Below are 27,309 nucleotides of genomic sequence, written 5' to 3' on the forward strand. Positions count from 1 at the left end.
ACCCAGACATACACCGGGAGCATTATACTAGCACCAACACAGTAGGAGAAAATTTCCCAGAATCCATAAACCAAAATGCCCAGGAACAATGTACCACTCCCACAAGAGGGGTAAGCATACTGAATGTGATAATCAGCAACATGTGTACTGGATGGCAAGATGAGAAGTGTACCCCTCACTGGTAAGACCAGACCATAGAGTAATCACACTGGATATATACACATCCTGACCCCAGTCCCTGGCCAGAATACCACAGTGAAAAACATGTGTAAAGCATAGATTGCAGCCCTCAAAACCGATGTTGAATCCACGAAAGGCCTGTGCAAGTGCAGAATATGGGACACACCACAGAACATGTTATACAGGCATTCCATGAACACAGCCAGGAATGCTTGGAGTATGCAATCACAAATAACAACAACACACAATGCCATACACGCAGGCATCTGGCATGCTGGACTCCAGCCATTACCAAACCATAAATAAATAAATAGACTAAAGGCTTCCACAGACTGACTACGAAGGTTTAATAGGATAAATCCACAAGGTCAAACATGAAAATAAAATCAAGTACTTTAAGCGCTTTTCGTTTGTTCAAAGGAACAAACTTCTTCAGAAGTGCACTTCTGAAGAAGTTTGTTCCTTTGAACAAACGAAAAGCGCTTAAAGTACTTGATTTTATTTTCGTGTTTGACCTTGTGGATTTATCCTATTAAACCTTTGTAGTCAGTCTGTGGAAGCCTTTAGTCTATTTATTTTTTATTTTCAGTTTGTTTGTGCCTTTAGTTTTAAGTTGTTATTTATTACCAAACCATGCAAGAGAATGAGGAAGCTACTACATGATAGAGCAAACATAAAAAGGGAAGTAATCACTGACCAGTAGTATGGCAATAACATATGTCCACACATACAATCCACTAAGTCCAGCCACAACAAGTAGAATCTGTGAATCCAGAGGCAATGTGACACCAGTCCCAAGTACACAGACAACCACAACACCCCCCAATAAATACAAATATATGTGATAGATGCAACCATGTATCCAAACCAGAGGTTGAGCTCCACCAACTCAGTACTGTAAAAACTAGTCAGGAGGAGAAGGTAACCACATACACCACAAACCCAGTCCCACATAGACCTACCACAACTGTAAACCAAACACATAAACACAGACAAATATTCCCGGAGGCCTTAATTACAAACACATCACACCAACAGAAGCCTCCAAAGCAGATCACAAGCAACCACAACCTTCAAACATAGCACATGCAACAAATAGTATGCAAAGCTGGTGTGCCAAACAGTCACAGGCCAGAAGGAGAAACAACATGCCTGATACAGTCGTAATAGGTGTCTGTATGGGCAGACACACTGCTGTCCCACTCACCAGACTGAACAAGGGAAAGGGTAGAGTAAGCTGCCTGTAGGCTGCCACAAAATGCCACATAACACAAGTGCGCAGGTCACCCCAAAGCAAGCAGAAGTATGATGCACTCAATGTCCATGCTGGTGTGAATTACCTGAGATGTACCTCCCTGGTCAACATGAAAAGAGACATGGATGGCCCCTCTGAGTATGTACCCCAGGCTGGTATGACACTGGCTGTGTGCAGCATCCAACCCTCACCAAGAATGATGCCACAGTGCAAACACAGAATGCTCATGTTTAACAGCTGGCACAGTTACAGCTATCAGTCCAAGAGGGTCTAATGTCTGTCTGCTTGAGATGTCAAGCATGACAAGCCATGCTGCTGTTCCAGGGATGGCTTGCACCTTTTACCCATGTGCATCTGGATACTGGATAAGGCCTTTGCCGCCTCCATACAGCCGTATGTAGGCAAGGCCAAAAAGACTACCCACCACCCTAGAAAACATAAGTGGTAGGAAACATAAGGGTAATGCTGACCAATGCTAGATGTGTAAACTGCAATATGCATGCCCCTGAGGCACTTCCCATTATGGAGAACATTGATGTCTGTGCAGTGACAGAAGCCTGCTGCAAGCCTAGTGATAGCACACCAGCACTACTAGGTTATACCACATATCATGTGTTATGGCCCCAACACCTGCACCAAAACATCAAAGGAGGGAGTATCCATATGCAGCACAGACACCCATATGGCCAGGTAACTGACAATGCACAAAGCAGCGGAGACCACCCATGTGCACCTAACTGTAGTCAAAACTGCTGTACAGTCTGTAGCATGAGACAGACCACACTCTCACACACAAGAACTCCACCCAGACATCCTGAAGACACTGGAAAGTATGAATGTCCCACCAAATACCAGACAAGGTACACACAAATTACCACATAGGTGGCAAACCATTATATATGCAAGGAGTAATCAGGGACCTAGGGACACAGGTCGACAGTAATCTGTCATGTGACACTCACAATGCCAATGTGGCTATGAAGATTGTCGATATTGGACACCGTATCATGAAAGGATTCACATCTACATCAACAGAGGTCACTGTGCTGCTGTACTGTTCCCTTATCAGACCCATAATCTAGTACAATGACTCGTATGGGATGTACCGTACGTGACACCTGCAGCGGTTTGGAAGACCTCATAGTTACCCCACCAACAGGATAAAAGGTGTGAAATATATGTCATATGCTGCCTGGCTGTAGACACCCCAGCTGACTGCAGTCACAGACTGCCTACACAGAGGCATTGTATGTCTGTTGTACAAGGCCATGTCCAACACAGGAGTAATGGACATGCTCCGCCACAGGCAATCAAAGCCATTGGAGCTGTGAGAGTCACAGATGTCAGCCTCAACACATAATGAAATACAATGTGCTGGAGGGACAGATACATAACCCAGAGGCTCCCCACACCCAGAAACAGGATCCCAATCCATGGTAGGCAGAGCCCCTCACTGACACCCCTCAACAGGAATATTGCCAAGTGGATGGATGACCGTACATGTATACTGGGGGTCCTCACTGTGTCACGACCAGACAGAGGCACAATGAAGAACTTCATAAATGGCCATAATAGAACAGAGCAAGGGGTAGCGAAAGACACACACACTCTGGCTAGGCTTACTAATGGCCTAGGGTGTATAGCCTAGTATGAACCCATGAACCTATGAAGATACAAAACATACAGGACACTAAGGATAATCACAAGGCTTACCCAACTGATGGTACGAACCATGTTGGGCATCCACAGATATGCTCCGAATCACACAGATATTACAAACAATATACCGAACACACACACATATTGCTAACATACAACCTGTCAGGTGCAGTGCAAACACCCCCCCCCCAGAGTGCAAAATACCTATCCCAGCAGACTGATGGTCCCCTGACATTGCAGATGCTGAGGTAACAGCCATCATCTGCAAAGCAGAACACACAGCAGCAAAGGTATGTGATGGTGTCCTGTGCTGAGGCCAACATGGACTCCAAGAATAATGGAATGCCAAATCACACTACTGCCCAATGTCAGCCTTACCACAGGATATGTACCCAAACAGCAGTGTACAACAACAGTGGTCCATCACAACAAAGGTGTTGCCTGAATGGATACTCCAAACTATCACCCCAGGATCCTGACAAGCTTGTTCTGCACAGCTATGGAAAGGATCAGTATGTACTGCAGACAAAAGGCTATTGTGGACCTACTGATACTGGACCCTACACAGTGTGGCTGTCGTAACTGCAGAACCTGCCCCTAAACATGTCTGACCCATTTGAAGCAGTCATTAAGGTCATTGATGAGGGCAATGTGGTCCACACAGTGTAGCTGGATTGTGCACATGCTTCTAGACAATACCGTACGAGTTCAGTATGGATATGTTCACCAGCTTAAATGTATACCCCTATGTCAGTAGAGGGGTTGCAAACCAGACCAAGGACAGAACTGACATGGTCAGACATGCCGCATCCATGTCAGACTACAAAGCAGATATGAGTGGCATCCCACAAGGCCTGGTCTTGGCACCCCCCCACCCCCGTTCTGTATATATGTCCCATAGGTATAGGCCAACATGGAAGGACTGCGACTGAACATGTATGCAGAGGAGTACAAACAGCCCACCATATCTGACCTCCAGCTGACACAAGCAACCCACAAAAGGGCCACCTACAAACAGACAACTGGAGCCATAGCCATGTCAGCAAGCTAATTGCAGAACTGTGTATAGACAACCACCGTGGATATACAGTAAGTGCCCCCAAATTACCACACAGTTGTTAACCCATGAGGTACCTAACATGTAATGTGAGACCTGGGTACAAAAGGTGATAGATATCCTGCACTGGACAAACATGTGGCTGTAGTGTTCGCAGAAACATATACTATATACCCACCCAAACATGAAGGTTGGCAGATGTAGGTAAGGGGAACTCACTGTGGCTCTGCAGTCATCCTCCATCAGCATCACAAGTGACTACAATAGCCCCTGTGGGATATACCACAGCAGACACCTCCATCAACTGTAAAGTCCACAACAGTACCCCACCAGGAGTAGCAAACAGCATGAACAGATGCCATGTGTTGCCTGAGTAAACAAACTGCAGCCCCACACACCACCATACTGCCCAGCTACAGGCAAGCTGTGCCTGATGTATGAAGCCATGTCCAACCTGGAATGAATGAACATGTTGCACTTTGTACAATCTGAATGGCAGTGAGCTATGCACATGAGAGACCTGAACCCCAGCACTGACATACATAGGACAAGCTGTACAGAATGATCCATAACACAGAAGGCACCCCCACTCTTCAGTAAACTCCTGGTACAGGTCAGCCAGAGAGTCACATATCGACACCCCTCAAGAGGAATCCTGATCAGTGTATGGGAGATGGTAGGCTAACCCTGGGTATCACTGTTATGTCAAAGGTAGACGGAGGCACAGTATACTAACCATGACATATGTCATGGCAAACTCCAGTTACAATGTGTGTCAAAGGACAAACACACCCTGTGACTAGCATCAGAAATGACCTAGGGAACATTGCTAGTGTTTGCCAATGTCCACCCATGTTGTGGAATACACTAGCAATGTTGGACGAGCCTGGTGTAGGTAGTCCATATCTGAACATAATGCAACATGGTCATATGTGCACAACTGGCCCCTACACAGTCTGTTGTGCTCACTATGAAGATGCCAAGCATCCATAGGACTAAAGCCCAGGATACTGTCCACCACAGTGAAAGTACTGAACCAGTACACTATACAGTACTACAGTGTTAGGTCATTATGAAAGTATGTTGAGAACTGTCTGAAAAGTATCCCATGCAATCCCTGCAGGCACAGTATAATCCTTGTTGTGGCAGACACGAAGCAGTTGGCCAGTTAGTATACAGCATGACACCCAACACACAACCATAAATGTGAGATATTGTTGAAGTTCACACACACCCAAATATGTGGTGGACTTCAGAGTGCAACATATGGAAAGCTCACACTGGGCATGCTCGCACACTTTGATAAATGAGGCATATGTCAGACAACATGCCATGGAAAGGCTGAACTGGGCATGCTCACACACTTAGGCCATATCTCCGTTTAGCAGTTGGCCACACATATCTGGTATTTGTATGTGTCAGTCCAGGAACCAACCACAACACAGCAATCTGCCCAGTGCACACAGTAAATGACTACAGAGACATAAGTGATATAGTGGATCGCCGTCATATGCAAACATCTTCCACAGATACACAAGTTGGTCATAGGAACAGGGAATGCTATGGCAATAAAGACCTGCAAACAGTAGAACAGCACAACAAATATTGTGCATCCGACAATTGAACATATGGGTGTAGAGGTCAATACTAGGCTTGTTGCCCTAGGGAATGACAGCTCAGCCAGAGTGTGCTTGGCATCTGCATCCCCAGGACAGTAGGCTACTGTGCCACTGTAAAGTAGGTCACAGAAGGCAACATGTGAGGCTAGTGAGCTGTGCCTCTGTCAAGCAGGGGCACCGTGGAGGTCCCAGGGATTGAATGTGCTAAGCCACAGCCATGTTGTCGGTGTGTGCTGTGAGAAGGTTGCTGAGGATCTCTGACAGTAGGTGTCCGTCAATAACAGACTGAGGGGAGCCCTATCTACATTCTCTGGACGATTCCACTGTCAACACTGTGTTGTAATGAGTATGTGTGAATGAAGTGCCATGCTGGAACTGTTCACAGATGTCCTCCCTCTGTGGGCTACAGCTCTGCAATGTATTAGGCCACTCTGTCTGTTGTACGGTGCATGCATGGCTGGTGTACAGCTGACAGGTGTCTTGTTGTGGAGCAGTCATGGGTATATGTGGGATAGCATGACCAATGCAAACCATACACATGCTCATAGAATGCAATTGTCAAGGATTATGCTGAGTGGCCAGTATAGTCCCCCAGCATGGGTCCTCTAAAGTCGTCCACCCCAGTCTTCACAAGTGTAGAGTCTGCTTGTGCTAAATACAGTTTGTGTGCAGTGACAACCTTGCCTGGGGGTGGAGATGGGATATGGATGTCCAGGGAAAGGTGGGTATGGTCAGATATCAACAATGGTGGTCTACCTCTGGTGTGGAACAGTGAGTACCCACGTTGCAGATGGACAGGTGCAATATGTATTCCCCATGTGGCTGTGGTGTGTGGTTCTGCCATAGCACATGGACCCACAAATTGTAGTGGCTGTAGGGTAAAGTGGTAGAGGCCTGAGTAGTTCTCACACACAATATGCCTGTACCTGATGTTAACAACTGGAATGGTGTATGTGAACACCTGCATATCCTGGCACTGTTCCCAGGGAAGCTAAGTGTGTGTCCTGGATGTGGGTGTGGTGTTCTGGACTGGTTGTGTTGTGTGTTACAGGTCCTGTGGTCCCAAAGCATGGTATAGAACATAACCTGCCAGTGCGATGTGCATATCTGACCCTGACGTAGGTGGCTGCAAATGCATATATATGCTATCCCCCACCTGACAGGTAGTACTACATGTACATACCTCTGTAGAAATAAAGATGTCAGCACCCTATAAATACTACAGGTGCAGAACAAATGCCCAAAAATTTGGATAGTGCGCTCTGCTAATGCGTCTCCCTCAGGTGTCATAATATAATTAGGTAGGGGTTCGAATCCTGCAAATGCTCAGTGTGTGTGGGTGGGTGAGTGGGGTTTGTATGTATGAGAGGGAAATGTCCCTTTTGGCAACTGGGAAAACACACTACAGGATGCACATTCCCCTTTCTAAACACTGATGATGTCAGCACCCTATAAGTGCAGCAGGAGAAGGGAAACATCCCAATAATGCGAATAGCGTGCTCTGCTAATGCGTCTGTCTGGAGTGTCATAACATAGTTAGGTAGGGGTTTGAATCCTATACATGCGTTGAGAGTGTTAGCGTGTGCTCAAGACTGTATGAAAAAAGTATCCCTTTTGACAACTGGGAGAACACACTACAGGATGCACATTCCCCTTTCTAAACACTGATGATGTCAGCACCCTATAAGTGCAGCAGGAGAAGAGAATCCACCCAATAATGCGAATAGCGCTCTCTGCCAATGCGTCTGTCTTAAGTGTCATAACATAGCTAGGTAGGGGTTTGAATCCAGTACATGCTCAGTGTGTGTGGAGGGGGTTAGTGTGTGCTCAAGACTGTATGAAAGAAGTATCCCTTTTGCCAACTAAGACAACACACTACAGGATGCACATTCGCCTTTCTAAACACTGATGATGTCAGCACCCTATAAGTAAAGCAGGAGAAATGAAGCCTCGTAGTAATGCGAATAGCGCACTCCGCTAATGCGTCCGAGTCGATTAGCATAGTTAGGTAGTAGTTTGAATCCTGCAAGTGTGTGCATTTTAATGAAGAGGGTTAGTGTGCGTGCAATTTTGTGTGAGGGGAAATGTCCCTTTTGGCAACTGGGAGAACACACTACAGGATGCACATTCCTCTTTCTAAACACAGATGATGTCAGCACCCTATAAGTACAGCAGGAGAAGGAAATCTTCCCAGTAATGAGAATAACGCACTCTGCTAACGCATCTGACTCAAGTGTCATAACATAGCTAAGTAGTGGTTTGAATCCTGCAAATGGCAAGTGTGTGTGTTTGGATGAGGGGGCTAAGTTTGTGTGAGGGGAAATGTCCCTTTTGGCAACTGGGAGAACACACTACAGGATGCACATTCCCCTTTCTAAACACAGATGATGTCAGCACCCTATAAGTATAGCAGGAGAAGGGAATCCTCCCAGTAATACGAATAGCGCACTCTGCTAATGCGTCTGTCTCAAGTGTCAGAACATAGTTAGGTAGGGGTTTAAATTTTGAAAATGCTCCATGTTTGTGGAGGGGGCTAGTGTGTGTGCAAGTCTGTATGAAGAAAATTTCCCTTTTGGCAACTAGGAGAACACATGACAGGATGCACATTCCCCTTTCTAAACACAGATGATGTCAGCACCCTATAAGTATAGCAGGAGAAGGGAATCCTCCCAGTAATACGAATAGCGCACTCTGCTAATGCGTCTGTCTCAAGTGTCAGAACATAGTTAGGTAGGGGTTTAAATTTTGAAAATGCTCCATGTTTGTGGAGGGGGCTAGTGTGTGTGCAAGTCTGTATGAAGAAAATTTCCCTTTTGGCAACTAGGAGAACACATGACAGGATGCACATTCCCCTTTCTAAACACTGATGATGTCAGCACCCTATAAGTACAGCAGGAGAAGAGAAACCTCCCAGTAATTCAAATAACGCATTCTGCTAATGCGTCTCTCCCGAGTGTCATGATATAATTAGGTAGGAGTTTGAAACCTGTAAATGGCATGTGTGTGTGTTTGGATGTGGGGACTCTGTGTGTGTGTGCAATTCTGTATGAAAAACATGTGCTTTTTTGAAATCAGGGGATCACACTACATGATGCACATTACCCTTTCCAAACAGTGATGATGACAGCACCCTATACATACAGCTGGAGAAGAGACATCTGTCAGTACTCAGAATAGCGCAACCTGCTACAGCGTCACTTCCAAATACCATAACATACTTAGGTAGGGGTTTGAAACCTGCAAGTGGTAAGTTTAGGTGTGGGAAGTTTGTGTGTGTGCATTTCCGTATGAAAAACATGCTAGTTTTGGCAATCAGGAGATAACACTACCTGATGCACATTACCCTTTCAAAATACTGATGTTGTCAGCACCCTATAAGTACAGCCAGAGAAGAGGAACTATCTAGTAATCCGAATAGTGCGCTCTGCGAATGTGTCTCTTTCACGTGTCGTGACTTAGTTAGGTAGGGCAATGAATCCTGCAAGTGGGGAGGGGGGGGTAGTAGGGTGTGTGTAAATGCAAGTGTGAGAGAACAGATCCTTTTGGCAAATACTACAATACACCAGATACTGCATATTTCCCCAGTAAACACAGGGGATGTCACCACACTATCAGCACAGCCAAACAGGGCTAGTTGGCTAGTAATGCTAATAGTGCGCTCTGCTACTGTGTCTATTACCATTGTCAGAGTACAGATAGGTATGTTTTGGTAACCCACAACTGCCACGTGTGGTTGTGTCACACATTATGACCTTGTGTGTAAATGCAAGTGTGAGAGAACAGATCCTTTTGGCAAATACTACAATACACCAGATGCTGCATATTCCCCCAGTAAACACAGGGGATGTCACCACACTATCAGCACAGCCAAACAGGGCTAGTTGGCTAGTAATGCCAATAGTGTGCTCTGCTACTGTGTCTATTACCATTGTCAGAGTACAGATAGGTATGTTTTGGTAACCCACAACTGCCACGTGTGGTTGTGTCACACATTATGACCTTGTGTGGGTCTTTGTACATAACAATGCATGCCATTGCCTAAACCAGCAATGGCATTGCACACATGATGTATGTGTGACACATACACATAAATACCTGTGACCTGCAGTAGTTACCATGTCTGACACATGCCTCGAGTGGATAAATGGTATTTGCAATGTATACCAATATGACTGTGTCTTACTGTGCAGGGTCATGCGTGGTATGTGTCTATACAGTGTGGGTGTATATGGTAAAATACCTACAGCAGGGGATACACATCTGGTCTGGGCCATATAGTGTACATGTAGTCAATGTACAGGTGCTGCATGTTCCCACCTGTTGTGGTAGTGGTAACATGTCATTCCACTGCAATTCAGTGACCATATGCTGTGAACCCTTCAACTAGTGTGTTGTAGCTACAGCAATGCTCACGCACAATGTTTGGCTGGATGCAGTCCAGCCATATAAACACAGTTCTTGAGACTGTCATATTGCCAGTGTTGTTATGGAGAATAGGTGGTCTTCCTGTGTATGGGAGGGTTGTGTGTGCCAGGCTATGAACCAGATGGCAGTCCGACACACTGTTAGCTGCACATGATTAGGCCCTGATGCTTTGTGCTGTGCCAACAACCTGGAGGTGTGTTTATCTGTGGTGCCTTGGGATACCATCCCTCTGTCCATGTGTGTTACATGTGTAGGGGACAACAGGCATGGTATGGGGCATAACCTGTCAGTGATGGGTAACACCTGTGAGCCATGAATCAGGAATCTGGTACTGCACAGACATTGCAGTTCACCGTGCTGAGGACAGTGTCCGGTGCATGCATCTTGCGGTGTACACTGCTGTTGTTGTGTAGCAGCACTGTTAGTGTCCTAACCTGTGTGATACCCATGGAGGTGGCTATGTAAACCGTGTCCTGCAGCATAAGGCAGTATGTGTGTATCAAGGAGCTTTGCCATTATACATCGGGCCATGGGTGTCACGTGCAAGATGACCCTTGCACATCATTGTGGCTTCCCTAGCATGTAAGCACACGTTGACAGCCAGCGGATACCCTATGAATGACATTGGAGACTGGGCATAATGTAGACATACAACACCCTTCCCACATATAGTGGTAGCATACCTGGTGAGGGTATGTTGGCAACCAAGATCCGGCTCATACTGGCCTGTGCCACATGCTGAGAGATCCATTCTATGTTCCCTATCATGTAGTCCAGGGATGTATGTCTCAGGTCAGCCATACTGGCATGGTCAATGAGTGAGTCATATGTGTCCATGCCTCTGACTGACCTGTATGCATGTGTTCTGTGGTGGACCATAGTGCCCCTGAGGCATATCACTGTGACCTTCATCAGATACAGCCTGTTGAGCGGGACCCCAGTGCAACACCCAAGACAGGTACCTGACACGTCTGTAGCAGGTGTGTTGTGTAGCCCTACAGGCTGTGAGTGTGTGGCACATGGGATGTGTGTGCCATGTGTGGCATGTGCTCTGTTCCGACTGAACATATGCCTGTGTGCCAGCTGCGGAGGTGTGTGATGCTCAGGCAGGATGCCATCCTGAGTCCCCACGTATGCCCCAGTGTGTTCAGCATGCTGTCAGTGCGTGTCACTGACTTGTATTGTAGTCACTGTAATATATTTTATTTATTTATTTATTTATCCTACATTTGTTGACCGGGATAGTCCGACTGGATGCATGTCCATTTCCAGCGGAGGCCCGGGGAGAAAAGCTACAAGGGTAAGCAGATACAGCATTACATAATACCAGCATTACATATTACAAACAGATTATTTACAGAGATTACATAAGTAAGCAAGTTAAACATGTTCCACAGGTTAAAGTTAGTCCTGAGCACAAGTCAGGATTAAATTAAATTACACAGTAAACTGGTTAACAGATTGTACACATTCGAGTTAGCCAGGCTTAATACATTGACATAGCCAGTTAAGTGACAAATGTTGTTTGAGTCTAGTGTTAAATTGACCTAAGGTGGAAAGTAAGGTAATATCAGCTGGAAGTGAGTTCCAGGATCTACTTACAGAGTTTGCAAAGAGAGAATCACCGGCTGTGTTATTAAATTTGCTAGTCTAAATTAGTAGTTTGTTAGAGGATCAAAGCAGTCTAGGATTGTTATAGGGGGTGATAATATTTGAAGTGCAGGAGTATTGTCCAGATTATAGAGGATTTTATAGGCCATAATCAGTTGGTTATACTGTATTAGGCTGGGTAGTTCAAGCCAGCCAAGCTGATTTAGATTGATGCAATGATGTGTCCTAAAAGTCAGTCCAGTGGCAAACCTGGCAATGTGGTTGTAGCAAATTGAGTGTTTGTTAAGGACAGTCTTGTTCATATTCGAGAGTAGAGGGGATGCATACAGAAGGGTTGAAAGAAGGTGTGAGCGAGCTATGGCAATTTTAGCTGGAGGGGTTAGGAAGTCTTTTATTCTGTAAAGTGACCCTAGTTTTTAATTGATGGCTTTGATAATTTGGTTAACATGTAGGTCACATTGGAGATTATTGTCTATGATGACACCTAATAGTTTAGTAGATGGGTCAGGGGAGATTATTATGCCATCAGTTGATGTTATAGTAAAGGTGAAAGCGGTAGACCTACGTGTTGGTGAAATAACAGCAGTTTATTTTTTGGGGATTTAGGATCACACGATGTTCAGAAAGCCAGTTTTCTATTGTATTAAAGGTAGTCTGGGTAGCTGATCATAACTCTACTGGAGATGCGGCTGAGCAGATCAGAGTAGAGTCATCAGCATATTGGATACAGCTGACTTTTGGGATGACAGTATAAAGGTCATTAATGAAGATGGAGAACAGCAAGGGCCCTAGTATAGAGCCTTGTGGTACTCTGACGGTGTTAGGTAGAAGGTTAGAGAGTTTGTTCTGCCAGAGGCCAGCCTGCAGTCGACCATGCAGGTAGGATTGAAACCATTGGAAGGCTCCAGTATCTAGACAGAATGTTTGCAGGGTGTGGATTACAAGTTGGTGATCAACCATATCGTATGCCTTGGAAAGATCCAAAAGCAGGGCTGAGCTCATATAATCAGTGTTGCAAGTATGGTTTATGGTGTTAGTAAAGGCTAGGAGGCCTGAAGTAGTGCTGTGATGAGGACGGAAGCCATGCTGAGTGTCTGCCATAAGGCGATTTTGGATTAAGTGGTGCATGAATTGTCTATGAATAAAGTTTCCATAATCTTTGCAAGTGGAGAGAGTATAGCTATTGGCCTATAATTGGAGAATTCAGTAGAGCTGCCTCCTTTGTGAAGTGGGATTACATAGGATATTTTCCAGATGGTGGGAAATTTAGATTCTACCATGGTTTGTATGATTAGTTTTGAGACGGGGTAAGCAATAGCATCAGCTTATTTTTGTAGGTACTCGGCAGGGAGTTGATCAGCAGAAAGTGTAGTGGGTTTTACTTTTTCAATCAAGGTATGGAAAAGTGAAGTGGTGACTGGTTGGCAGCTGAATGCAAGTAGGTTTCTAGGGGTGCTACTTTCAGGACCAGGGGAGCTAGGAGGTAGATGGCTAGCTAGGGCTTGAAATGTCTCAGTAAAGAATTGGTCAAAACTATCAGAAACATCTTCAGGGGTTTTATCAATAGTAGCAGCAGGGATTGAGGTTGAAGTTTGTCCAGGATGTAGTATATATGACATGCCACCTGACAGGGTATGGCATTACTGGGTTCAGAGAGCTCAGTCCCCAGATTGGCTGTGTGGTGGCATCCCACACATGTGTTGTACGTTCCTGGCCAAGGGTGATGGCTAACTGCATACATGTGGCAGCTGTGACATTGCCACATGACTCACATAAACCACAACTGGACCATAGAGGTGATTCACAGGTTACCTTTGCACATGCTACCCTAGTAGTGTGATTGCCATGGTGAGTACCAACACATAGGGCCAATGGGGAACAACATACTGAAGGTGTGTATGTGTGGGTGTACCGCTACTGTTTCATACCACTGGCATATATGACTGCACATGTGGGTAAATGCCAGGTAAGACATGTGCAATGTGTCACAGGCAATGTACATGCGTACAGGACAGACAGTGATGTTCTGTCATGTGTAAAGTTGACATACATATGCGCTATGCAGATGTCACTAGGAGTCTACAGAAGCACTGTAACTCTGCATTGCAGGTGTAAGCAGTGTTCCAGGGAACCCCAAGTGAACATGCATGCAAACAAAGCTACAGTAAACAGGGCTGGAAGTAGTGCATTGTACAACAAAGAAGGGGTAACAATAACAGTAAGTAACAATGCAAATATGTAGGCACTATCAACATGTACCCAGGAATACACAGCGCAGATGCCCATGGTAGAACTGATATTATGTCACAGTTATTTGTGATTTGGATTACATTGGTACTGCACACATATCTACATGCACCAACATCCACATTGCATCGTCATTGTGGGCAACTTGACACCATTACTGTACATGTCCACCATTGCATATCACTACTTGCGTTAGCTTCCCCCCTGTGCTACCCATGTATGCGGCTATCTGTTGACAACCTTACCACCAGCATGCAATTATGTGCAGCTGTTATACTTTGGTATGTACTATGGGTGCAGATAACAGTTCAGGACATTCATACAGTTACTGCAGCAGGCATGCTGGGATATACACACAGTCATAGCAGCACACTGTACTGTTACCAACATGATACTACTAATACACTTCTATGTAGTCACCCTGTGCATCAGCAACGTGTTTACCTGTTCCCACAATGATGTTGGAGATTGCAGGAGGTAGCACAGTGTCATCATATGCACAGGGTGTGAATTAGGTATGCCTGAGTCAGCCACTGATACCACCAATTGACATGTGTGTGTATGTGTGTTGGTGAGGGGCAGCAGTACAGGGTAGGGCAGTGTTGGTGCAGTGTGTGCATGTATGTGGTCACCCTAGGTGTTAACATTTCGCATGTGTGTATGCACGCAAACAGTTCCACCTCATGGTTGCCATATACAGGGGTTTGTGGAAAGCCACAGACTGCACCTGGCAGGTCATACAGATCAGTGTCTGTGGGAACGGACACGGTACCTGTGCCTGGCAGGGGTGCTACGGACCATATCCAGTACTAAGCCAGACTGGGTACTGTCATCAGAAGCGGGAATGTGTTGACTGGACACAGGTCCCTGTTGGGACTGTCCAGAGCCATGTGCACGTGGTCTCCTGGGGCATTCCGATGACAGCACAGACCCAGCATTGCTGGGGCTGCTGCTGGCACTATGGGGGCGTGCACGAGCCTGTTGTCGTCCGTGCTGACTGCCAGCTGCTGCTGTTGCTGGCATACGGCCACGTCGACACCGCAAATGCCCACCATTGCCCTGGCTCATGGACATTTGGTTGTGGAACTGCTGTAATATGTCCCCACAACGTCTGTCTATGACATCGGTGAAATTACGGATGCTATGTCACGCATACTGTTTGTCATGGCTGTGCGACATGCTCTCAGCTCCCTCAGACCCTGTCTGGTGTACCTTTCCATACGCGACTGTGCCTGCATGACAGTTCGAAACATAGCTGAGGTTGACAGACCTCTTTGGGCACGTCGGCCAGAGGCAGTATGCCCACGGATGCTCCCATGAAAACCCATGGGCAACTGTCTGAGTGGTACCATCGGAGGTCCCTGCCCATGGCTGCTGTGTGGGGACACATGTGCCACAGGTACCACATTACCCTGGTCTATGCCCACTGTATCCTCTCCATCACCTAGGGACAATGGTGACAAAGGATGTACTGGCAGGATGACTGTGCACAATGATGGGGTTGACAGCTGTGTACTGTCAGTTGGCTGACCAATGGCGGACCCTGACACACCTTCCTGTACCATTACACAAATATCATCATTACCAGTACCCGTGGTACAAGATTCAGGTTCCCTGCTGCAGGTCACCAGAGCAGCACCAGAACCTGTGGGAGGAAGACAGGAAACACAGTTTACAGTCTCCAGACATTGTTACCAGTGATGCACTTCTGCACACATGCACACATGCACACATGGACGCATGCACACATGCACACATGGACACAGGCACACATGCACACATGCAAACGTGGACACATGCACACAGGCACCACACATGCACACATGCACACATGCACACATGCACACAGGCACACATGCAGACATGCACACGTGGACACATGCACACGTGGACACATGCACACATGCACACATGGACACATGCACACATGCACACATGCACACGTGGACACAGGCACACCTGCACACATGCACACTTGCACACATACACACATGGGCACAGGCGCACCTGCACACATGCACACATGCACACCTCGCAGTATACACACAGAGCACTACTGAGTTACACTACTGTTACTAGCATTATCAGGACTATTATAGGTTATGTTAAACACACTCACCAGCATGGATGGCCTGCCTTGCTGTAACCCCGGAGGGACCTGCAGAAATGATGAGATTAATGTCAGTGGGCACACAACTGTGCCATTGATATTGCATATGATACAGTGCAGTAGTACACCAGTTGCCTTTCACACGTCAGCTGCTGATATTGCCAGTATCACACATGCACAATTACATACTATGGTGACAGATACATACCATGGACACACCTTACACATGCATAAACTAACAGTGTACAGAACAGTCAAGTGTACACATGGCATATTACCTGCACGCTCCATGTCGTGCTGCTGTGTGGATCCAGCCTCCATCATGATGCAGGTGTACTGCTGTTGCTGTTCCATGGCTGGAGCCACAACACTTAGGAGTAGCCCCTCCAGTCTGGTGAGGGGGGATGTGTGGCCACCCCACCTCCTGTGGCAACCTGTTGCCTGTGGATATCTGATGCATGCTGATGGACACTTCGGATTAAATCACTGCAGTGATGTCGTACCTGCTCATATTTCCTATTATGCGTGCCAATATCATTTATCCTATGGACAAGGTCTTGCCACAGTGCAGCCCTCTCCTGCTGATTCTGACTGGTGCGGGAAAACAGGATGTCATACTCCCACACCAGGCTCTGGTGGATCTCCTCATCTTCCGCTGCAGAGTAGGTGGGATTACACTGATGCGCCATCTCCCTGGAAGAGAACACAAACAGGATATCAGCAGACTATGTCAGCAATATATGGCACACATACTATACATGATACTCATGTGTAGTGATATACTACTACTCCCATATGTTGCATGTTTGTGTGTCGTGGTGGATACACAGGTACATGGCCAGATATCAGTGCTCAGCCAACACCTGTGCAACAATACCTGCCACATTCCACACAACATAGTAGCATGCCCCATCGGTCAGCACACACTGACAGGTCCAATGCACAACCTCACTCTGGGGGTTCATCCCAAGGTACTGTATGTGGGGCGCCATCCACTAGTGTGATGTGGACACAAGTTACTCGGCCTGGATATACATATCCCACCACCACCACCAGCACAGTAGACTACTTTGATATGTATGTGATTAGACAGTTATTCACTTGTTAGAACTGAGATGGTATTCATGCAGCACACTGGGCCAGTGGAAGCCACAACCCACACTGCTGACCCCTTTGCAAATGCTTACCACGGACATGCCACAGATTGCATGGAACTTGCACACACATTTCTAACCCAGACCCTATGCACAAAGGTTAGGCATCCTGTCCGGTGGACCCCAGACAGAGGCAGATTGTATAACAATAGCAGGAGGCTACTGCAGGACAGAGCACATTCACATTAAGGGAAGGCATCTGTGGTCAGCACTGGTACTACGCTACGGTTCCTCATAACAACGGCCACAGCCTACTCTGGGAGGGAAATGGCCACAAACACTATGGATGACCACAAGGCCTTCTTCAGTTATGTTACACATATGGACCAAATGCCTCAGATATGCTCTGTGTTAATACACACCTACTTAACATTCACCAAACACACAGATATTGGCAACAGTATTGCAGACAGGTTCGATGCACGTATCCCCCTCGTTCTCCCCTCAGTTGAAATAGTTATCACAGCTGTATGTAACCTCCCTATCATCTCACATGTCCAGGTGAGGACCGCCCTCAGCAGAGCAGAACACACAGCATCACTGTGACCTCATGGTATCCCTGGATGTGTGCTACCTGCACTCCAAGAGGACATACAACCGCATATAACACTGATAATTTATCTTGGCCGTACTACAGGATATGTACCTGGACAGTGGCATACAGCGACAGTGGTCCCACACCACTAAGGAGGCACCTCGACTGACCCCGGGAACTACCACATCATATGCATAACCGGTCTGGTCTGCTAAGCTATGGAATTATGCAGTATGGGATGCATATGCAGTGATATCGGGTACCTGCAGACACTTGTTCCCAGCCAGTGTGCCTTTGTGATGGGCTGATCCTGCCTTTTGAACCTGGCTGACCTTTCAAAGCAGTCACTACAGCCATTGCTGAGGGCAACGCACAGACAACTGCTGCCAGGATCATGGCCTAACACTGATTGACATGTAATGTATGGTCATCCACTTTTGGTGGAACTACGTACACACAACATATCACATGGACATACCTATAGATACAGACCTATGACACAGTTGGAGGGTTCACAGTATGCACACTATTAACCTGCTACTTTGCATTACCTGTGTTTGTCACAGCTGGTTGCATTACCACTGCTTCTGATTCCTGCTGCTACTGTCACTGCTGACAGCTTAGAGTTACAGAGCCACAGTGTGTAGGGTTTTTTTTTTTGTTCTCTCTCTCTCAGTTTTCTCTCTCCCTCTGTCTGCTTCCAGACAGTGCAATGAATGTATTGCATGTGTGGAGTGTTAGTACTGGATGCTTTTGTAGGTATCTGCATAGGTCCATGTGATGTACTCTGCACCAATTGTAAGCCAGCATTTGCTAATTGCATACAGCCAGTTGTGTACTGATTGCAGTTCTCACTGTGATTTCAGGTCAGTGCTATAAAAGGGTATGTGAGATAGGCATTGCCCTTTCAGATTGTAAGGGCGGGGACCATGCTGGTATGCTGTGGACACTGTTCTGTGAGTGTAAAGGTTAGTTTCTTTCCCATGATTCAGGCTGTGTTGTAGATTCACATTTCTCTGTTCCTCTCTCCTGTTCCCTGTAGTAAGTGTGTATGCACAATGACACCTACAACTATATATAGATATATATTTATATATATATATATATATGTACATATACATACATTTATATATTTACATTAACTGACATTATTACCTACAAGCTAACAACTAGCATGGCTGTTTCTGTTCACACACTACTATTATGGGGATCCAGTAGTTTTGACAGTAATTCTACATGACATGCTTTGGGTACTACACATCCTATATTCCCTTTACATTCATCCCTACTATTACATGTTATATTTATTTTAGCACAATGTTGTTGTATAAGAGTCATGGCTTAGTGGTAGGTCATACAGACTAGTGTTTCCAAGGTCCTGGGTTCGGGACTGACAGTGGGATTTTATTTTGCTTTTGAACTGAGTACAGGACCTGTCAATCAAAGTGACTAAGGCACTTTTAAGCAGTTGTAACCGGGTTAGCGCTGGTTTGCGTGGAGCTCACGCATGCGCACTGGTGGTTAGCTCAGTGCACACATGCGCACACCCGCTTACAACTGCTTAACAGTGCTTACTCTGGTGCACACCCGCCCTATTTTCTTTGAAAGAAATGAAAATGGGGAGACAGGAAAGTGGTGAAAAAGGGGTCACAAAGAGGGTAAGACAGTAGGGAAACAAGCTTGGGATTTGCAGGAGGGATGTAGGTAAGGCCCATAGCTGCCCATTTCTTCATCAGCAACAGCTGTGCATATGTATGTAATTTGTTGTGACATTTGAAACCTTCCACCCCTGAGAGAGGTGTCAGTACAACAATAATACTTGTTGTACAGCCAATTGTAATTGATAGTTTCTATGTCCAGCAGACATGTGTGCGGAATGGGCAGCTATGTATGGGGCGTAATTTTTTTGTGGGTACAGAGTGCTCTTTTTTTTTTTTTTTCAGGTGAGAGTGGTATGTCAGGTGAAGGAAGTCGGTACAGCTGGGGAGGTAGGTTGGGTAGGTAAACAGACAAGACAAACAAGACGCATACAGGGGCGGTGTATGACATGTGGGGGTTACACAATTGACGGGGACGGAGGTTTGGATATCCAGAGCCCATGAGTCCACAGATGGCAACAGTGGAACTGATATCCCCACCCATAGGCAGTTGCCACTTTTCCTTCACTGCCCAGGATGGGGCTGTGCTGGGGGCTGTGTAGGCCGGGCAACAGGCATGCCTGTAAGTTGTGCCACCTGTGCCTCAAGCTGGCGTAGGGGCCCAAGAACAGAGTCCCGAATCCCCCTACGCACCACAGTCCGGACACTACGGAGGGTGAGTGGTGGTTCTCCTCCGGCCACACTTGCAGAGGGGGGGGGAGCCCCATCCCCTGCAGTGCTTCCACCCACAGGTGGCACAGAGCCACCGGAGGAGGGTCCAGACTGGACACTACTGCCAGGTGCACTCACCAGCTGAGGTGGGAGAGGTGGGTCCGCTGGAACCCGCCTTCCCTGTCGTCCTATGTTTTGCATTATGTCATGACAGTTTGGGTTAGTGACATATAATACCATTCACAATTAGTTGTAACAGCATGCATTAGTATTCCTATTAACCAAACACCCAGATATTCACACCATTGAACAGCGTGCATAACACATGCATAATTTGAACAGCAATACACAGTCCAAAAACATGCATGGTTAATTGATGGCAACAGGCCATCAGGTTTGGATGTATGAACAGGGCAGATGCATCAACGGACATGCAAATATATATGACCCAACAGGACAAATGTCCAGGGGTGTTAATTGTGATTGCACATACCATTTTCACGTGGAATGGGTTATATGTGGTTATAGGGTGGGGTGAAGAAAATAATATTAACACCTTCAAATACTAATACATATGCTGTACATTTCTAATAGCTACAGATATATACAGATATGATAGAACAAAATCCATAAAAGGGAAGTCACCCCTGATCATTATTAGTAAAAAAATACGAGCACTCATAAAATCAACTTAGGCCAATTTTGAGAGAAAAATTGCCATGGATTCAAAGGACAATCATAAGGCCTTTTTCAGCTATGTTAGGAACCTGGGTGGAAACTCCCAGATATGCTCAGAATTAGTCCAAAATGATACAAAAATCACTGAACCCACAGACATTGCCAACATACTGGCAGACAGGTTCAGTGCAAACTTCACCCCCCTCACCCCCCCTAAAGGAGAGATAACTACCCCAGCAGAGTGTAGCCTCCCAGACATCTCAAATGCGCAGGTGAAAGCTGCTCTCTCTAAAGCTAAAAACACAGCATCAATGGGACTGGATGGTGTCCCCGGCTGTGTGCTACATGAGCTAAATGAGGAATTAAACCCGCACATAAGGCAGCTGTTTAATCTCAGCCTTACCACAGGATACATGCCCAAGGAGTGGCGTCACGGCAACTGTGGTCCCACTCCACAAAGCGGTGCCTCTACGGACCCTGGTAATTACCGCCCCATAAGCTTAACAAGTCTAGTCTGCAAAGCTATGGAGAGGATCATAATGGAGCTCATAAACAAAGATATAGGGGACTTGCAGACACTGGACCCGACCCAGTTTGGCTTCGTCAAGTGCAGATCATGCCTTTTGAACTTGGTCGACTTCTTCGAAACAGTCACCAAGGCCATCGATGAGGGAAAGGCAGTCCATACAGCCTACCACGACCTTGCAAAGGCTTTTGACACAATACCCTACTCGGGTATTGTAGAAAAACTTACTAGCTTAAATGTAAACCCATATGTCACAAGATGGGTTGCAAACTGGCTTAAGGACAAAACCCACAGGGTTAGAGTTGCTGGCTATGTCAGACTCCAAGCCGGTCACAAGTGGTGTCCCACAGGGCTCGGGTCCTTGGCCCCTATTGTTCGGCATCTACTTTCAGAAGTACAGGCCAACATAGGAGGACTTTGGCTGACAAAGTTTGCAGGCGACTGCAAACTGGGCGCCATAGTGGAAGATGCATCGGACACGGATATCCTTCAGAAGGGACTCCGGAAACAGATAGCTGGTGCCAGAGCCATGGCCTGAAGTTAAGCCAAAATGTATAGTCATACCCTTGGAAAAACAAGGTAACCCCAAGCTACCATATAGGTGGCAATCCACTAAGCACAGAAGAGGTTGTCAGGGACCTGGGGACCCAGGTTGACAGTGGCCTTTCTTTTGACACTCACGTTGCTAAAGTGGTTAGAAAGACCTTCTACATTGCCCACCTGATCATGAAGGATTCACATCCAGATCTAGTGAGGTCATTGTTCCCCTGTACTCTTCACTTATCAGACCAATGATTGAGTACAATGCCCCATTCGGGATGTATCTCACCCGACATCTGCAGCAATTGGAGAGACCCCAAAAGTTCCTCACCAAAAGGATAAAGGGACTCCAAAATCTGTCATATGCTGCCAGATTGAAGAAACTCCAGCTCTATTCAGTCGCATACCATCTGCTCAGAGGTGACATGTGCCTGACATACAAGGCCATGTCCAACCTGGAAGTAATGGACATGCTCCACCTCAAAAAATCCAAATCCACCAAAACCACTAGAGCAAGTGACTTAAACCTTAGCATGGATATAAATAGGACGTGCTGGAGGGATAGATTTATCACTCAGAGACTCCCTATGCTGTGGAATAAAATCCCAGTCCATGTGAGGCAGAGCACCTCCCTGGCTCTGTTCAAGAGAAATCTTGACCTGTGGATGGGAGATCGTGAGTTTACAGGAATCATCTCTGTGTCACTGCTGAACAGAGGCACAACAAACTAATGGGTACAGTATTTTTTTCATATAAGGGGTGGCGTAAGCCACAAAACTTTGGGCTAGGCTTATAAATGCCTTAGGGCAGATAGCCTAGTATAAACCTATGAACCTATGAACCTATATATACACACTACTGTTCTAACTACAGTTTCCTATATGATAACTATTTCAACTTGGTGATAGGACTGTTACTGCAACATCAATATACATTTTATTGTTCTTCATACACATTCATATCTAGCTTTGTTCAGCTACATCATCCTGCTACATTTGCTTTATATAGCTGTAGATAAGTGTGGATGTTTGGTATATCAGACAATCATACTATCTGCATATTGCAGACTGAGAGCAACATATACAGATTTTGGGATACACATTCCAGATGCAGCAACACTTTGAACAGATTTCGCTGCTTGGTTTTGATTCTCACATGCATTTCATTCTGTCTTGATTGCAGTATACTTTATTCAGGGGTTATTACTACTGTATTGCTGAATTCATGACACTTTCTCACACTCTCTCACTTGTTTTCATTTTACTATTCAGGATGGTACTTACTTCTAGGCTTTATTGACATGTTTTACCTGTAGTTATTACAATCCTTTCCAGCAGTCTCACTTCTGTCATGTTTCAGTATTTTAACAGGGATATATTTCGCACATGTGATTTCATCATCTTCTGCAGCTATACTTTTCAGCCTGCTGCAGGTTGTGTACTATTTTCTTACAGGTGAGGCATTTTTATTTCAGAATTTATGTCAGACATTTTCATTTTTCTGTTTGGCTTACAGGCTGCAACACACTTTTGTAATCAAGCAATACTTGCAGACAATTTCACACTGTTACTTGCACATTTTATTCCTTAGTAACTACACTGCACTCTTTTGCTGACTGTCATACTTTTATATTTCTTTACAGTTACTGGTAGTGGATTACTGACCTGCCTGGTGGTGCAACCGCACCAGCCTATCACCATAGGCTCTGCGGTTCGCAGAACGGACACCTGCAGCTGTAATATAAATGAAGTAATATTGGAATACACATCTCCATAATATCAGCTAGTTTAATTTCTTACATACATAATTAAATGTAACTTACTCAGTAGTGGGGCGTTGGGCATTTGCCGGGCCTCCTGGATCCAAAGGTTCAGTTGGTCCTGCTTGCGTCTCTTCAGGTCCGCATGGTGGTGACGGACCTGCTCACCAGTCCTTGGAATCCCTGTGGCACTGGTGAGATCATGAGCCAACCGGTCCCATGCCTCAGCCCTGTATGCTCCCCAGAGGACCTGGCCCTGTATGAGTTGGGCCTCATGATTGTGGACTAGGAGCCAGACCATGTACCTGGACTCCTCAACGCCCCACCACTGTGCTTGAAAGCAACTACCCTCTTCTACTCCTGTCATTCTGGCTGCAGTTCAGTTCTACAATCGTTTATGCTGTGTATTCCCGCCTATGGGGCTTATATAGTCTGTTTTTCCCGCACATATCTGTGATTGGCCATTTTGGAATTGCATCAACTTCAGTAAACCTGCATTGTCATGCTCCAGTTTGTATTCATTCCTGTATATTAGCTATTATTGCATTCATAGGTACTGCTGTCATGGCTTAGTGGTTTGGTACCTTGAGTATGGTGTATAGTATCCTGGGTTCAAACCTGGCCACTGCATTTTATTTTTTATGACTGTCTAGACAAGCTGAGGGGTGTGTCTGTGTAAAGGCAGTTTTGATACGGCTTGCTCAACGTTGCCCGTCGGTTAGCTTGTTTGCGCGGTGCGCAGCTCCACGCAAACAGGGTACGCTGGTTTAAGCCTCATTTGGCTATTGGCACACATATTATGCTCAGCTCAGCTAGGGGCACATAGATTCAGCATGTTAAACCACTGCTCAGCTACGGGCACTCATTTTGCACCAGTTAAACCACTGCTCACCTACGGGCAGATGCACTCACCCTGTTAAACTGTAGCTCAGCTATGGGCACATCTGGCATTTTTTATTGCTTTGTTACCTCACATTTCTTCAATATAAATGGGCTATTTCATTACATTTTACATAAAATGTGATTTTATGTGTACATATTTGTCAGGGACTTGTTTCGTGCTTATTTTGCTAAAAATAAAAATTGGTGTTGTGGGGGCTCGAACAATGAATGCCTGCTCTTCAGCCAACATCTCTACCACTACGCTATTGCTTCTTGGCTTACTTTGCATATTTAGTTCTTATATGCTTTCCCACTGACTGCTAACTGTAGCTGTGCTACGGGCACGCCCGCGCATACGAGCGCACTCACGGTTAAACATCTTTACAATTTAAAAAAAATTATGTGATGTTCATTTGTACATTTTATGTTCGTAGTCTGTGGGGACGTGTGTTGTGTTGTGTTTATTCACATTTCCATGGACTCTGGCGTGGGTGTTTACTTTGGGCACTTTTATTCTTCTGGGGGCGTGTCCGCTTACAGGGCTCGGCCTACAGACACGCCCCCTACTGTCTTACATGGACCGTGTTAGCCTTTGATGTGATTCAGCATGCTCTCATGAATATGCAGAGCATGCTGACATCACTCCGTTTAACTGCAGCCTCCATGTATGAGTTATAACTCTTACACGGAGGCTTCGTGAATCCTGCCCAATGTCTTTTATCATAAACTCAAAAGGCAAAATCAACTGGTCCCAGATAAAATATCTGTCAATAAGAATTTCTTTTCCAATATGAATTCTTATTGTAGCTAATTTTTAACAATATGTACAGTACCATTTTGAAGAATTAGTCCTTTACCATTTGCAGTACCATATAACTTATTTGCTTTCAGTGCTTCACCCCCATTGTGATCAATATTCAAACCTGCAGCATTAAATATACACCTGTCCTCTACTCCATTCCCAAACCTTTTTTTTCAGTTAACTCCAACCATGACGCTTCTTATTCCTTTCCTAGGTTTCCCTAGTTCATCACGTTAGCCAGCTGATAATTAATCAACCCTCCTCATGAAATCTCTGCTACTGCAATATCTCTGTTCAACTCCTTTTGTGAGTCAGCTAATCACTGCCTATTTGTAAAATCCTTTGACTGCTCACACCTCTCCTCTACCTTTCTGATTGACAGGTCTCTCTTTGCACAAATATGACCATCCATAACTTTTACAACTTGGTTGTCTCCACATTTTCCTTCTGCATAACTTCTCTCTTTTTTCTCCACTGTCTCACTTCTTCTCCTAGCCATCTTTGAAGCAGGAATGGAAACAGGAAGTGTAACAAAACATGACACACATGCAAATAAAAGTTAAGGGTTCTTTATCAATTCTAACAGCTTATATACACTGTTTACAGTAAATACATTAAATATATTATATACATCATTAACAGTTGATTGCATCTTACATTGTAACATAATATAACTTCATGTATTTCAATTAATCCCCTCACTCTTTTCCCACAGCCAAAAACATACCACCTTTAGAATTTCTGATAATACCCATTTCCCGTTACATTTTATTTCCTTTACTCCTTCATTCCATACCACCCATAAAAAGTAAAATACTTTTATATCAATTTCTTTTACTTCCTTTTTATTTTTGTTTCCATAGTACCCATACTCAATCATATTTATGTTTATATCTTTCATAATTTTAAAAACATTCAATACATTAATTTCACATAATTTTTCCCACATTGCTCTCACACTTTTACACTTCAAGAAAACATGTTCAGTCATCTTAACTTCTCCCACAATAGTTACATACTCTCTCCTAAATCCTTTTATAAGACATACTTGCTTTAACAGACATCAAGCCATGGTGGTGCAGCGGTAGCGTTGTTGCCTCACAACAAGAATTTCTACCATTCAATTCTCAGCTGGCGCGCCTTCTGTGTAGAGTTTGCGTGTCCTCCCCGTGGTCCAGTGGCGTTTGAAAGACATGCATAGAATGGGTGTGCCTTCGTTGAAGGTTGGGCATCGAGCTGGCACCTCAGCACCTGTAAAAAATATACTGTCAATCATTAGCAGACCGGAGTTCTGCTGTGGCGACCCCTAACCGGGAAAAGACGAAAGAAGAAGAACATTTGCTTTAACAGACATTTTGCCAATTGTCAGTCTCCACATGAAATCTTTAAATTCATACATCTTTTTACTCCACCTAAGCCTTGTTTTAATTGCATTTCTTTTTTCTTTTTTTCCCCATGGATAAATATATTCACTCATTATATTATAACGCCATTGTTTTCTGTTCTTTTCCACATTTTCTATTTTCAATTTCCATATCAATATCTTTTTTTGCTACTCTTTAATCTCACAATTTACATTATTCTTCCAGCTTTTCCCATATCTTAATCTTTCCCAAACCGCAATGGTCTGTGCTGGGCCCCTTACTGTTTGGCATCTATTTCTCACAACTCCAGGCCAAATTACATGGCCTTTGTCTCATCAGGTTCGCTGATGATTACAGACTGGGAACAATCACTGAGTCCGCCATCAATGTCAACATATTACAAGAAGGGCTAGCACAAACAAATGGTTGGTGCCAAAGCCAGGCATAAAACTAAATGCAAAAAAATGCATTATTATACAATGACCCCCCCATTAATATTTACAAACGTGCACGCTCAGACTTTTTCCATTACTATAACTCTTACAACAACACTGTCTTGCTATGTTAAATGTGAGACAGCTTAAAAAAAAGCAACGG

Source organism: Protopterus annectens, chromosome 3.part0 (genome assembly GCF_019279795.1).
Source record: "Protopterus annectens isolate FY-2018-M chromosome 3.part0, PAN1.0, whole genome shotgun sequence".
NCBI classification, from domain to species: Eukaryota; Metazoa; Chordata; order Ceratodontiformes; family Protopteridae; genus Protopterus; species Protopterus annectens.